The sequence below is a fragment of the Elaeis guineensis genome, chromosome 3, assembly GCF_000442705.2.
Source record: "Elaeis guineensis isolate ETL-2024a chromosome 3, EG11, whole genome shotgun sequence".
Taxonomy (NCBI): Eukaryota; Viridiplantae; Streptophyta; class Magnoliopsida; order Arecales; family Arecaceae; genus Elaeis; species Elaeis guineensis.
Window position 1 is genome coordinate 15,982,652 of NC_025995.2, and position 13,695 is coordinate 15,996,346.

At 34.0% G+C, this 13,695-nt stretch overlaps 1 pseudogene; it reads left to right on the forward strand.

Moving 5' to 3' along the window:
* The first annotated feature begins 278 nt into the window (after positions 1 to 278).
* On the forward strand, positions 279 to 11,263 carry LOC105033086 (pyruvate decarboxylase 2-like; annotated as a pseudogene).
* The last annotated feature ends 2,432 nt before the right edge of the window (positions 11,264 to 13,695 follow it).

Genomic DNA, 13,695 nt, shown 5'->3' on the forward strand with positions numbered 1-13,695 from the left:
TAACTTCATCGTCTAGGTTTACTATTTTTTGCGACGAAATAAAATCGTTTCGTCGCTAAGGTCTTTTGCTACGAGGCTTTCTCTACAAATTTTTAGCGATGATATATTTTGTCGCAAATACTTTTAGCGACGAAAATATGATTTTTAGCGACGAAAAAATTTCGTCGCAAAAAATCAAATTTCTTGTAGTGAAAGTGACCAGGAGATTTAGGAAAGACTTGGAAAATGCCTGGAAAGTCTAATATTTATAAGAAAGATGATTAGCAGAATTCTCAGAAATGGTTGAGGTATGTTAGTTTATTTATTATTTTTACAAAGAATTATTATCTAAAGAAAGGTTAGATACCTAGCTACCTTGGTAGTCTAGATATGAAAGAATATTGTATAAGGAAAAGAAAACACTTATATGTTAGTATGGAAGAATACCTAAAAGACTCATTAAAGGATGTTAGTGATCTTTGCTACCATTTTGTGATAACAATTCCAAGGGTGAAAAGAGTCAGTAAAGGAAGATCAAGAAAAAACACTTATCTTAGAAGACTTAATAGTATGGTTCCAGTAAGCAGTCAAGAATGCAAACATTAATTTTGTGAGGGTATACACATAAATTTCAATATTGAAGAGGGTATGTACACAAAAAATCCTATCTCTTAAAACATCATTTTGGATCTATGTAGCCCTCTCCCAAGAAGAACCTACCTAAAGTAATTTACATATCTTTAGCAATAAAACATGAACATGGTGCATCAGGACATTGATATGTGAATAGCAAAGGTCATTCTTGTTGATTTTGTCGCTGTTCCTGATCAAAAATAGGAGCATATAAGTTACCAACCCTAGGCTTCCAACGCAAAGTATGTTATCAGACAATAGTCTAGCACGCACCACCTTTTTAATCTGTCGTAGTGTCATCTAGGAAATCAAGCTAAAGTAGTCATCAATATAGTTAAAGTAGTCATTGGCACTTACTGAGGTGCCATCAGCACCACCTTCTGTGCCGAGATTGTGGAGTCCACGGAAGCCTACCTCTTCGTCGGCCCCATCTTCAATGACTACATCTCCGTCGGATATTCGCTCCTAATCAAGAAGGAGAAGGCCATCATCGTGCAGCCGGAGTTGGCGGTGATTGCCAATGGCCTGGCCTTACGGATGCATTTTGATGAAGGACTTCCTTTGAGCACTCGCCAAGAGGCTCATGAGGAATACTATTGCTTACGAGAACTATTGCCAGATCCTTGTGCCCGAGGACACCCTCCAAAATGTACTCTTCAGGCACATCCAGAAGATGCTATCGAGCAATACCACCATGATCGCCGAGACTAGAGACTCATGGTTTAACTGGTAGAAGCTCAAATTGCCACAGGGCTATGGGTGAGCTCCTCCATGCGTTAATCACACTATAGTTATATATGGCTTCAAACTTCAACGGGAGGCCATTTCCAACCTCACTTTGGTTGTGTTGCTAATAAAGAAAGATTGCTTGTTGCATTGTAGAGATGAGTTCCAAATGCAGTATGGATCGATTGGTTGGTCAATGGGGGCGACTCTGGGGTATGCCCAGGCTGCAAGGGGTAAGCAGGTTATCACTTGCATTGGGGATGGGAGCTTTCAGGTATTGTCTTCTAATTGAATGTGAGATGATGGAACTCTGATATGATGACTAAACTCAGGAATTCTAATCCTTGTTTTTGTATAAATTAATTTAGCTGGTAGCATAGGATGTGTCGGCGATGCTGTGTTGTGGGTAGAATAGCATCATCTTCCTCATTAACAATGGGGGTTATACAATTGAGTGTTAGAAAATGCTATCACATGACAATTTGATATGCATATAGAAATTTTAAAATTTTTAAAATACACAGTGGAAGAGAAATTTCAAAAACTTTTCAACATCGTTCTAGGACAACCATACAATATAACGTTTCAACGTTGTGTCAAGGCAACCTTATGTCAAAACAATGTTTAAAATCAAATCATTGATTAGATCTAATCTAATCTAGCATGCTTAGAGATCATATCTCAATATTAACCCAGGTATCATCATATGTACAAGATTAAGATTCAAGCAAAATAAAAATTTGATTTTTATCTTTACACGGATAGATCTTCACTGCAATCTGGTGATCTGTGTATATCTTCATGGTCCGTTAAAATCGCGATCCGATGATCCGTAGATGTCTTCAAAGTCCTTTGAAGCTACATAAGTGTATGGTCTCTATAAGTATCCATACGAGGCTAGTCTGATCAAGAGATCTAGATCTTACTGGAGTGTCAGTTTTTTTGCAGAGATCGCTCCTTGGATTGTCGAATCTTTTATCTCTTTTGATTCTCTTCTTAAGAGAATCAAAGAGATCTATAGGAGGATCAAGAAATCAGATCTAATCTGATTTTTTTTTCTCTTTATCTTTTCAAGAGAAAAAAGGATCTTAAAAAGATAAGAGATCAAATCTTTTTTCTTTTCTTTCCATCCAATTCTTAGACTGAATATGGAGGAGAAAGAGAGAGATGAGGCATCCAACTCTTAGACCAAGAAAAAGCGAAAGCCATCCATCACATAGGCATAAGAAGAGAGGAAGGGAGAAGCATCACGTCTATCTCATGGACATAGGAAGAGGGAAAGGATGTGGCATCCATCATATGGAGCACCCCCTCCCAATTTTCTTCTCTTTTTTATGCTAACATTCCCTCATGCACGCCCTCCTCCTTTTTTGATTTATTTCTCATGCCAACAACCTTCTCAAGATGAGGCACCCCTTTTTTTCTTCTTTTAAAGCATATCTCCTAGGGTTTGGTTTGGTAGAGTTTGTTAAGAGTCCATGAAGAGAAGAACTTTTAGGGTGTTGCCGCCTCCACCTTGTGTGCCTTACTTTCTCCATGCCAAAAAGGCTATGGTAATTTTTGGTTTGACATCCCATATAGTGGCAATCCAGCAAAATGGAAGGATTGAACCTCTAGATATAGTTACCGTATGATTCAGTTCTCCTATCGTGAGTCCCGATAAGATGAAAGTTATGAAAAACTCATCAAATCCTATTGTCTATCATATATAAGATTTATTCAATTTGAGTTCTTATGTGAAATATATGGAAATACCTTTCCATCATTCACTCTGTCCTAATCAAGATCTTTTGAACTCAGTCTTCTAAATCACGTAGGACTTCTTCTTTTCTACTAAGGTTGATAGATCCTATCTAGGTGCACATCCTATTCCTATAATAAATCTACTGCAGTCAACATACACTTAAAGGCTTCGTATGGCTAGAAAATTGAGTTATGGTATAGTTAAACTATAGCAACCTCATTGTGAATAGCCATAGCACCACAGGTCAAAGAATCATTCACACTACTACAGCATCGAAAAGTTACTGACGAGTGAGTAGACATCCAAGTGACTTCTCATATTGATCACGTTCGATATCTTTGTTCTCTAACAAACATCTGTACTCTTGCTCCAATATCTCCATACTGTAGACTCGAAACTCGTCTATCCTAAGAGAAGCGATTCAAACACCAATCTAACCAGATCAATCACCATCTCTATGATGATCCATCAATCGAGAATAATTTGAGAATTAACCATTAATGACATATACCTCAAATTCTCAACTCTTGAGAATATATGTCATCATCTTATTAATTTTTTAGACAATTTATGGACATATACACTATATGTATGGTAACTAATTGTTCTAAATAATTAGATCAAGTATAAAATTATGTCTTAAAAAAAAATTAATGTGTCAGTCTGATTGGGTTTTAGGACATACATCTAACAATCTTTCACTTGCACTAAAGCTAATCTACCATAGACCTAAACCCCATCTTCTTAAGATATGCTTCTTTCCTCTGTTGGTAAGATAGTTTAGTCTGTGGGTCTGTCACATTTTCATGGGGTCTACTCTGATTCTCAAAGTCTTACTTCTAGAAATGATTACAAATAATTAATTATGCTCTTATGTACTAAAAATTCTGATAAGATCTAGGCTCCTTAACTAAAGCAATGGCTCCTTTGTTGTCGCAGCACAATGTTGTGCCATCTGATGATATTACATCCAGTTCTACAATAAACTCTTTTAACCAGAACTCTTTTCTAGTCACCTTATAAGCAGCGACATACACGGTTTTTATAAATCTGCAATGATCGGTTGTTTGAAACTCTTCCAATTTACCAAATCTACATTACATAAGAAAATATCTTTTCTAATATAGACTCTCTACCATCAATATTAGATATAAAGTCTGATTAAACGTATCCTTTTATCCTCAACTTTGATTTCCCTCAAAGACCATAAATATATCCTAAGTGCTTCTCAAGTACTTAAAAATATTTTCATAGCTATCCAGTATTCTCAGTCTGGATTTAATTGATATTCGCTTGTGACACTCACAGCAAAGATATATCACGTCATGTACATAGTATCGCATACATGAGAGTGGCTCCCACTAGCTGAAGTATAAGGGATCTAGCTCATGTACTGCATCTCTACAGATGTATCCCACATATCTTCTCGGAGAGATTAATCCCATGCCCAAGGGGTAGAAAATTCTTTTTAGAATTTTTCATGTTGAACTCCTTCTACACCTCTTCTATGTACATATTTTGTGAAACTAGCATTCTATTAGATTTATCTCATAGATCTATATCTATCTCATAGACTTATATGGGATATTTCTCAAAGGTCTCTTATACAGAATTTTTTTAGACAATCATATTCTAACCATTGTCAGTATAGAAATAACATTCTTAATCAGGAGGATGAAATCCACATACAATATGAAGAATATAACAATACTCCCGCTGACCTTCTTATAAACATGTTTTCTCCTCGTTCTTGATGAGATCAAACTATTTGATTGCATCGAGTATCCTTATTTCGAGATGCTTGCTTTAAAGGTCTCTACCTTTACATCTCTTCCTTTTATAGATCTATTTGAATCCAATAAGCACTATACCTACTGGTGGATTCACTAAGGATCAAACTTGATTAGAATATATCGAATCAACTTTTGATTCATTGCATTCAATCACTTCTCGAAATCGATGTCTAATTCAACTCATAGTAGTATTGGGATCATCTCATTTCTCTGTCTCCATGAAGAATATTTTCTCTATATCCTCTATTAGAATACCTAAATATCTTTCAATAGGATGAGAGATACTACTCGACCTATGAGGTAGAGGAGGTACTATATGTGGCTCAATATGAATAGGTTCTATAGGTTCTATGACTCGTTGCTCTTCAAAAATTTTCTCTTTGAACGTAATTTTTCTCCCATTATCTCCATCTTGGATAAACTATTTTTTCAAGAACATAGCATATCAGGTACAATCATATTGTGATCATTTGAAAAGTAAATGTAGTATCACCTAAACTCTTTAGGATACCAAAGAAATGAGCTCTCATAGACTTAACCTCTAACTTGTCCATCTGTTATCGCTTGACTTGGGTCGGATATCCTCATCATGCTACATCTCATAGGGCGTAATTGGAAAAACTTAGAAAAAATTATTCAGTATTAAAGCTTATCCCTAAAGATATAAGAGAAGATCAGTGCTCATCATGGATTGGACCATATCAAATAGGTCTCTTTCTTCCTTTCCACACCCCATTGAATTGAGTGCACCAGAAAGAATCCAAAGTGAAACTATGCATTTTTCTTAAAATGGATTAGAAACTTCCACTAAGATATATATCTTCTCGATCTCATCGAAGAACTTTATGAATTTTCTAGTTTGCTTTTTGACCTCATATCTAAATTATTTAAACTTTTCAAAACTTTAGATTTGTGTCTCACACATATACTCATACCGTGAAAAGTCATCTGTATAAAGTAACGAAGTAAAGATAACCATCTCGGGTTTGCATATAAAATGGCTTATACATATCAGTGTGTACTCGATCAAGTATGTCAGTGGTCCTCATCCTGTGTCCTACAAAAGGATAGTTTGGCCATTTATCCTTAAAAGTAGAATTTACAAATCGAAAATGACTTAAAAGTTGATAAGTCTAAAAACTCATACCATTTTAATTTATTTATTCTATCCCCTCCAATATGATCAAACCTGAGGTGCCACATATACTTTGAGTTCATTTTATCTCTGACACTCACTATATGTTCAGATACCAATATCGAGCAGATCCAACATACTTTCTGAAGATATATTCTCTTTCTTTTTCTTAGGCTTTCCAGGTATACAGGATAGTTCCTTTTATTGACTGTCAACATCACAGAGTAGCCTTCATAGAAGCTTCCTTCTTTCGCTTGCTCTCGAACTTATGTTTCTTCATGGACTTCTTCTCCTTCCAAGAGACCTTCTTTTGGAAATAAAAGTCTATTCCACAGCAAGAACCCAATCCCCTTGACCTCTTCAAGATCCTGTCAGTAGTCACCATCATGTTCATTAATTTAACCAAGGTGCAATCAATCTAATTCATGTGATAGTTTACTATAAATTATCCATATGAACTAGTAAGAGATTGCAGGATCAAATTCATTCGCAACTTCTTATGCATGGTCGAGCTTCTCAAATTTATTTAAATCCTTAATTATTGTCAAATAATAATCATGAACTGATTGCTCTTTGATCAATTATCGGAGTTTGGTAACATAGGGATATCCTGATCATAAATATAAGTTAACCTTTTGGAGCCTAAAACTATTTTATATTCTTGAGCCAGTCTTTATAACTTGTTTAGTTAGTCAATTGGTTTCTAATATGTGAGCTAAAAGATTTGAAGCTGATATATTATTCTATCAGAAAGTAGAGATTCTAGTTAGATATTCGTACTTGATTTTAATATTTATTCTGAATCTTTTAAAATAAATATGCCTACCACTATTTTTTCAAATCTCATACACTCTCGGGTAGAGAGACGAAAATCCCTCCGCAATTAGAGTTTCAAGTGAGTACCACGGTCCCACCAATTGGCACACCACCTTATGTAACATTTATTGGGGAGTGTCAACTAATGAGTAAACAACTCTTGTCAAATGCTTCTCAAGCAAATTACAGTGATCATTGGTCTTTAATTTCTGAAGCCTCATCTAATAGTTATTGGCCTCATTCCTTAGTTAAGTCAGACTCACCGTTCATCAATGGGTGTAAAGTCATCATTAGATTTCTCACCTAATAGTTATTGAGTCCAACTCCATCTTTACCCTCGAGCATTTCATACCAATAGAGTGGTTGCATATTTTTTTGTTGCAATTGAACCACTATATCTAGCCAAGAACAATCAACATTCGGAAGGCCCGTACATCTGTAATGGTGGAAGACCATTCGATTTAATATTTATGAGAAGATTTAATTTAGGTCTTCTTTAGGTTTTAATTGTTTATTTATATTGCATGTAAATCTATAATTAATTGGATCTACTAATAAGATCGCATCTTGACTCATCAAGATCAGACTCACAGTGCAATACAATCATGGTGAACTCAATACTAAGCATCATAAATCAGATTTTGATCAACCAAATTGATCAAATAAGTGATGATTGATAAGAGGCTCCCTGCTGCTGATGCAATGGTCCTAATTAAGTAACCACCTTTCAAGATACTTTTCTTTGATACCAATAGATCAATCAATTCCAAATTGGACTTGGTTTGTTGTTCCTCATCATAGATTGAGAAATTATAACCATCTAAAGTATATTTATGATACAACTCTACTCTCAGAATTTGTAGTGATTCATGGATATCACTATATGTATCCATAAAAAACACACGCATGACTATCACATAGTTTTTATGTTCATGCTAATTTCTTATGATGTTTTATGTATTAATCTCTTTTCATCCTAGGATAACTATACCATATAATGATGCTCGTTATATCAGGATAACCTCATATCAGGATGATTTTAGATTAATTTATAAAATCTTATCTGATGTTCAATCAAATTACTTTAACATGAAAACATCCATATCATCATAGATCCCATCAAGATGAATCTCTATCTATAAATATCATCTCATGTATGAATATATAACAAAGATAAAATTCAGATCTAACAAGATTCACATCATATGAAAATTAGATACCAAATTTTTGGACGTATGAAACATAAGAAATTAAATTTTTAGATCTTAAAATAAATTTAGATCTTGGAAATAATGCATGAATATTAAATAATCTGAATTGCATATTTGAAAATAGATTTTCAGATCATGAAATCCATCACATGAATTTTAATCATTCAGATTTTTAGATCTTGAACTCCATCTCCTTTCCATAATAATTCATAATTTCATATTTAAAAATAATTTTTAAATCTGAAATCTAGATCTTAATCTTGTAATAATAAGATGGCTTTGATACCACTATTAAGAAATGCCATCACATAATGATTTGGTATGCATGCAGAAATTTTAAAATTTTTAAAATACGCAGTGAAAGAAAAATTTCAAAAAATTTTCAACATCATTTTAAGACAACCATGCAACATAACATTTCAATGTTATATCAGGACAACCTTATATCAGAATGATGTTTTAAATTAAATCATTGATTACATCTAATCTAATCTAGCATGCATAAAGATCATATCTCAACATTAACGCAGGGATCATCATATGTATAAGATTAAGATTTAAGCAAAATAAAAATCTAACTTTTACCTTTGCTGGGGTAGATCTTCACCATGATCTAATGATCAGTGGATATCTTCATGATCCATTGAAATCGCAATCTGATGATCTGTGGATGTCTTCAAGATCTTTTGAAGCCATATAAGTATCTGACCTCTATAGGTATCCATACGAGACTGGTCTGATCAGAAGATCTCGATTTCATCGAAGTACTAGCTCCCTTACAGAGATCATTTTTTGGATTGTCAAATTTTTTATCTCTTTTGATTCTTTTCTCAAGAAAACCAAAGTGATCTGTAGAAGGATCAGAAAATCAGATCTAAATTAATTTTTTTTTCCTTTTCTTCTCAAGAGAAAAGAAGAAGATCTTGAAAAGATAAAAGATCAAATCTCTTTTTTTTTTCTTTCCGTCCAACTCTTCGACTGAATATGGTGGAGAAGGAGAGAGATGAGATGTCCAACTCTTGGACCAAGAAAAAGAGAAAGTCATCCATCACATGGATGTAAGAAGAGAGGAAGGGAGAAGAATTACATCCATCTCATGAACGTATTATCCATCATATGGAGCACCCCCTCCCTATTTTCTTCTCTTTTGTTCGCTAACATTCCCTCATGCATGGCCTCCTCCTTTTCTCATTTATTTCTCATGCCTACAATCTTCTCAAGATGAGGCGCCCCTTTTTTTCTCCTTTTAAAGCATATCTCCTAGGGTTTGGTAGAGTTCGTTAAGAGTCCATGAAGAGGACTCTCAGAGTGTTGCTGCCCCCACCTTGTGTGCCTCACTTTCTCCATGCCAAAAAGGCCACGATAATTTTTGGTTTGGCATCCCATATAAGGCATGGATAATGAGAGAGAGTCCTAGTCTAATGGGACTCTGGAATCCTATCTTAATTCTAATCCAATTCGAATCTAATTTGTGTCAAATCCAATTAAGAATTAAATTCAAATCCTATTTGGACTAAAAAATCTAATAAACCAAATTCAGTCAGACTAGATCTGATTTAATTCAATCCATATTTGATCAAATCAAATAATTAGCAATAGTTACAATTAAATCCTTCTATAACTTACTAACATTTAGTAAGTCCTTGATGTAACTTTTATAGATTAGTCCAATCATCAATTATATTGATAATTGAATCCTTTTGTGATTGAAATTTGTAATTCAACATTTTCATCAGTCAAGACCTCTTTTGTGTGTGATCCCGTTGGTTCTATTCTATCTAGTAGTGAGATATATTTTTGATCTCCATCAAAATATTATTGAAACTTCTTACAATGGATTAGAATAATTTCAACTCATCAACTGAGATTTATTGACTATCAAAATAATTTTCGTTAGTCTCACAATCTATCAGTGATGTTTAGCAGCATTTAGTGACAACCCAATAAAATGAAAGAAATGAACCTCTAGATGTAGTTATCATGTGATTCAGTTCTTCTATCATGAGTTCCGACAAGACACAGGCTATAGAAAACTCGTCAAACTCCATCGTTTGTCATATGTAAGATTTATTCGACTTGATTTCTTATGTGAAATCTATGAAAATATCTTTCCATTATTCACTCTGTCTTGGCTAAAGTCTTCTGAATTCAGTCTCCTAAATCACATAGGACTTCTCCTTTTTTACTAAGATCGATAGATCTCATCTAGCTGCACACCCTATTCCTATAGTGAATCTACTATAGCCAACATACACCTCAAGACTCCATATGGACAGAAGATCGAGTTATGATATAGTCAAACTATAGTAATCTCATTATGAACAATCGAGAAAGTCACTGACGAGTAAATAAACATTCAAGTGACTTCTCGTGTTGGTCACGCTCGGTGCTTTTGTTCTCTAACAAATATTTGCATTTTAGCTCCAGTGTCTTCATACTATAGACTTGAGATTTGTCTACCCTAAAAAAAATAATCCGTGCACTAATTTAATTAGATCAATCATTATCTTCATGATGATCCATCGATCAAGAGTAATTTGAGAATTAATCATCAATGATACATGCCTCAAATTCTCAATTTTTGAGAATATATGTAATCATTTTATGAATTCTCTAGACGATTCATGGATATATACACTACATGAATGGTAACTAACCGTCCTAAATAATTAGGTTAGATACAAAATTATCCTAGAAAGAATTAATGTGTTAACCCGATTGGCTACTAGGGCATATGTCTAACTTTGAGGTGGAGATTTATGATGGCCCTTACAATGTTATCAAGAACTAGAACTACACTGCCTTGATGGAGGTCATCCACAATGGGGCGAGGGCAAATGCTGAACTGCAAGCGTTAGCTATGTGATAATAAGATTTGAATATCTGATAGTTTTCGATTTGAAACTCATCACTTTAACTTGTGTTTGTGTAGGTTCACTGTGAAGAGGAGCTCAAGGAGGCAATTGATACAACAAAGGGGACAAAGAAGACTGCTTTTGTTTCATTGAAGTTTTCGTGCACAAGCATGATACTAGCAAGGAGCTCCTTGAGTGGGGTCCAGGGTTTCAGCAGCCAACAGTAGGCCTCTCTAGTTATCTCCTTTCAGAAGTCGAATAAACCGAATTGTAGTTAATACTCAGTAGCTTATTGGTTTTTTTATGTTCTGTTGGTTGCCGAGATAGGTATCTTGTTGTTTGCAGGTATGTGAATTGGTTTCCTTATTACCTTAAATCAATTGAAAGAAAGCTTTCTTGAACTTGGTTCTCTTGATGTTAAACATTCAGCTAATTGTTTGGAATGACGTCGGTTGAGGTGGCCGCTGGTTCTGGTGCTAGAGTTTTAATGTTATGACCTGGTATTCTATTGTTTAAATGTTATAATGGATGGTAGGTTCTCCATGGACACTAAATTAGGCATTTACTTAAGTTTGGCATGTGCTCACCATAAGATATCTCAAGCACTTCTCAGGTAGGTCAGATACATGGAATCCGATCCAAAGCGAAAGAAGCTTGCCTTGCTGCAAGGAATGCGCAATAAAAAGGTCCGGAGATAAGGGTACAATACTAAGACAAACATTTAGTGCAGGAATCTTATCGGGTCTGTCGTACGAGTAAATGATCCTTCTGTTCTTTGACATTTTTTGAATTCCTCAAATTTATGAAGGTGCAATGGTAACTACATACTAGACAATTTTCTCGGATCGCACAACATATGACAATGTAAGAGAGAATAGGCAGTGTTCTAAGTGATAAATGTATAAAAAGCTCAAACCAAAATAAATGAATAAATAAAAACAAGAAGATACCAGCTTCCTGATATGAATGCGGTGGAAATAAGAAAATGTTAGGAATAGAAGAGGTATTTTATATTTGGGAGAGATTTATGATATCTGGGATTTTTTTTATGATGCCGTATAATCTTTTTTATGAACGGTGGAAGAATTAAAAGAATCATAATTGTTTTGGATTTGTTGGATGTGCCATGTAGTTTAGAAAATGTGTTTGGACATGTGTTTTTTTCTTGGAGCAACCCCAAGGATGATTTTTTGGTAGAGAAATCGTGGTTGGGCATGGATTTTTTTGGACGCCCAATGTTGTTCAGAAAATCTTTTGGACTCACATTTTTTTGGAATCCTTCTAGAGTTTGGATGCTTTTTTAGTAGAAAAATTGCAGTTGAAAAGATTAGAAAGAGTTTTAGGATATCTAGACTCTTTGATCTATGGTGGATGAAAACTTTTGTATGATTAGGATACTATCATGTGGTTAATATGTATTAATCACATAAATCTAGAAATATTAGCTAATATGGTAATTTACGATAATTTTTTTGGATGCATATTTTTTCTTTCATATGTGCCAATTTTTTTTTTTGTCGAAGGAATGTGTGATATTTATTTTGGACATCAAGGGAATGGATTTATTTTGGATGTGTGTGGAGCATGATTTTAGAGGAATCATAGTTGGAGAAGAATGGGAGAGTTTAGGACACCTAGACTCTAATGTATGGTGGATGAGAACTTTTATATGACTAAGATACTATGATGTGTTTAAGCAATATCAACATTTTTTTACTTTGGATGCATGTAGAAGTATGTTTTTTAGAAGAATCATGGTTGGGGAAGAATGGAAGAGTTTTAGGATGCTTGGACTTTGATAACTTTTATATAATTAGGATAGTATCATGTGGTTAAGATACATCAATCACATAATTTTAGAAATCATACTAGTTATATCACATTTATGGCATTCTACCTAAAAGCCTCAATTAGCATACGAAATTATTATCCAAGTGCCAGCATTTTATACTTTATGCTGCAAAAGATTAATAAAATTCTAGCATTTATAACAAAATAACTTTTATTTTATAACACTTTTTAATGATTAGAAGCACTTGAGCCTAAATGTCATTAAAAAAAATAAATGCCACAATGATTATGCGTGTTATCCTATAAAAATATAGTTCCAAATCCATTCATATTTATCTCCAAAATATTTATAATATAAGTTTTCATCTAAATTTCTGGATGTCCTATAAGTGTCAAATATCACATAAGTCAATATTTATTTCCTTAATTCATCAACTAGTAAATAGCAATTGCTAAATAAGTAACTAAAAGGAGTGGCATCTGTTTATCATCCAACAAAAATAATTCATACACTGGGTCCCTACACAATAAAAAAAGGAGAGAAATATATCAATTAACTTAAAAATCACATCGTAAACAATGAATGAATTTATCATACAACAATAATACATGGAAAAGACTAATCATATGATAAAAGGATCAAAAAGTACATAATAATAACACATGTATATGTGCTACAAATTGGATTTTATATGTCCAACTTACATTGCTTGGCTCTAGAAAAAGGTTAAGCAAATTAAAAAGGAAGAAGGAGAGTTATACACTGGTCGATTAGAGGAGAATCGAGAAGCATAGAAGATCCTTTGATCAATTGATGGATAATATTTTCAGCCAAGGCGAGATATAGATGCTATATTTTTAGGCAAAGATGGTTGATTATAGGAGCAAGTTAATTTTGAGAAATTAGGGTGAGCGAAAAAAAAGGAGAGAGTTATGGGATGCAGAGTTTCTCAAAATATGTTTGAGAGAGAGATATTTGTTAGATGCATGTTCTAGAAATCAATCTGACAGA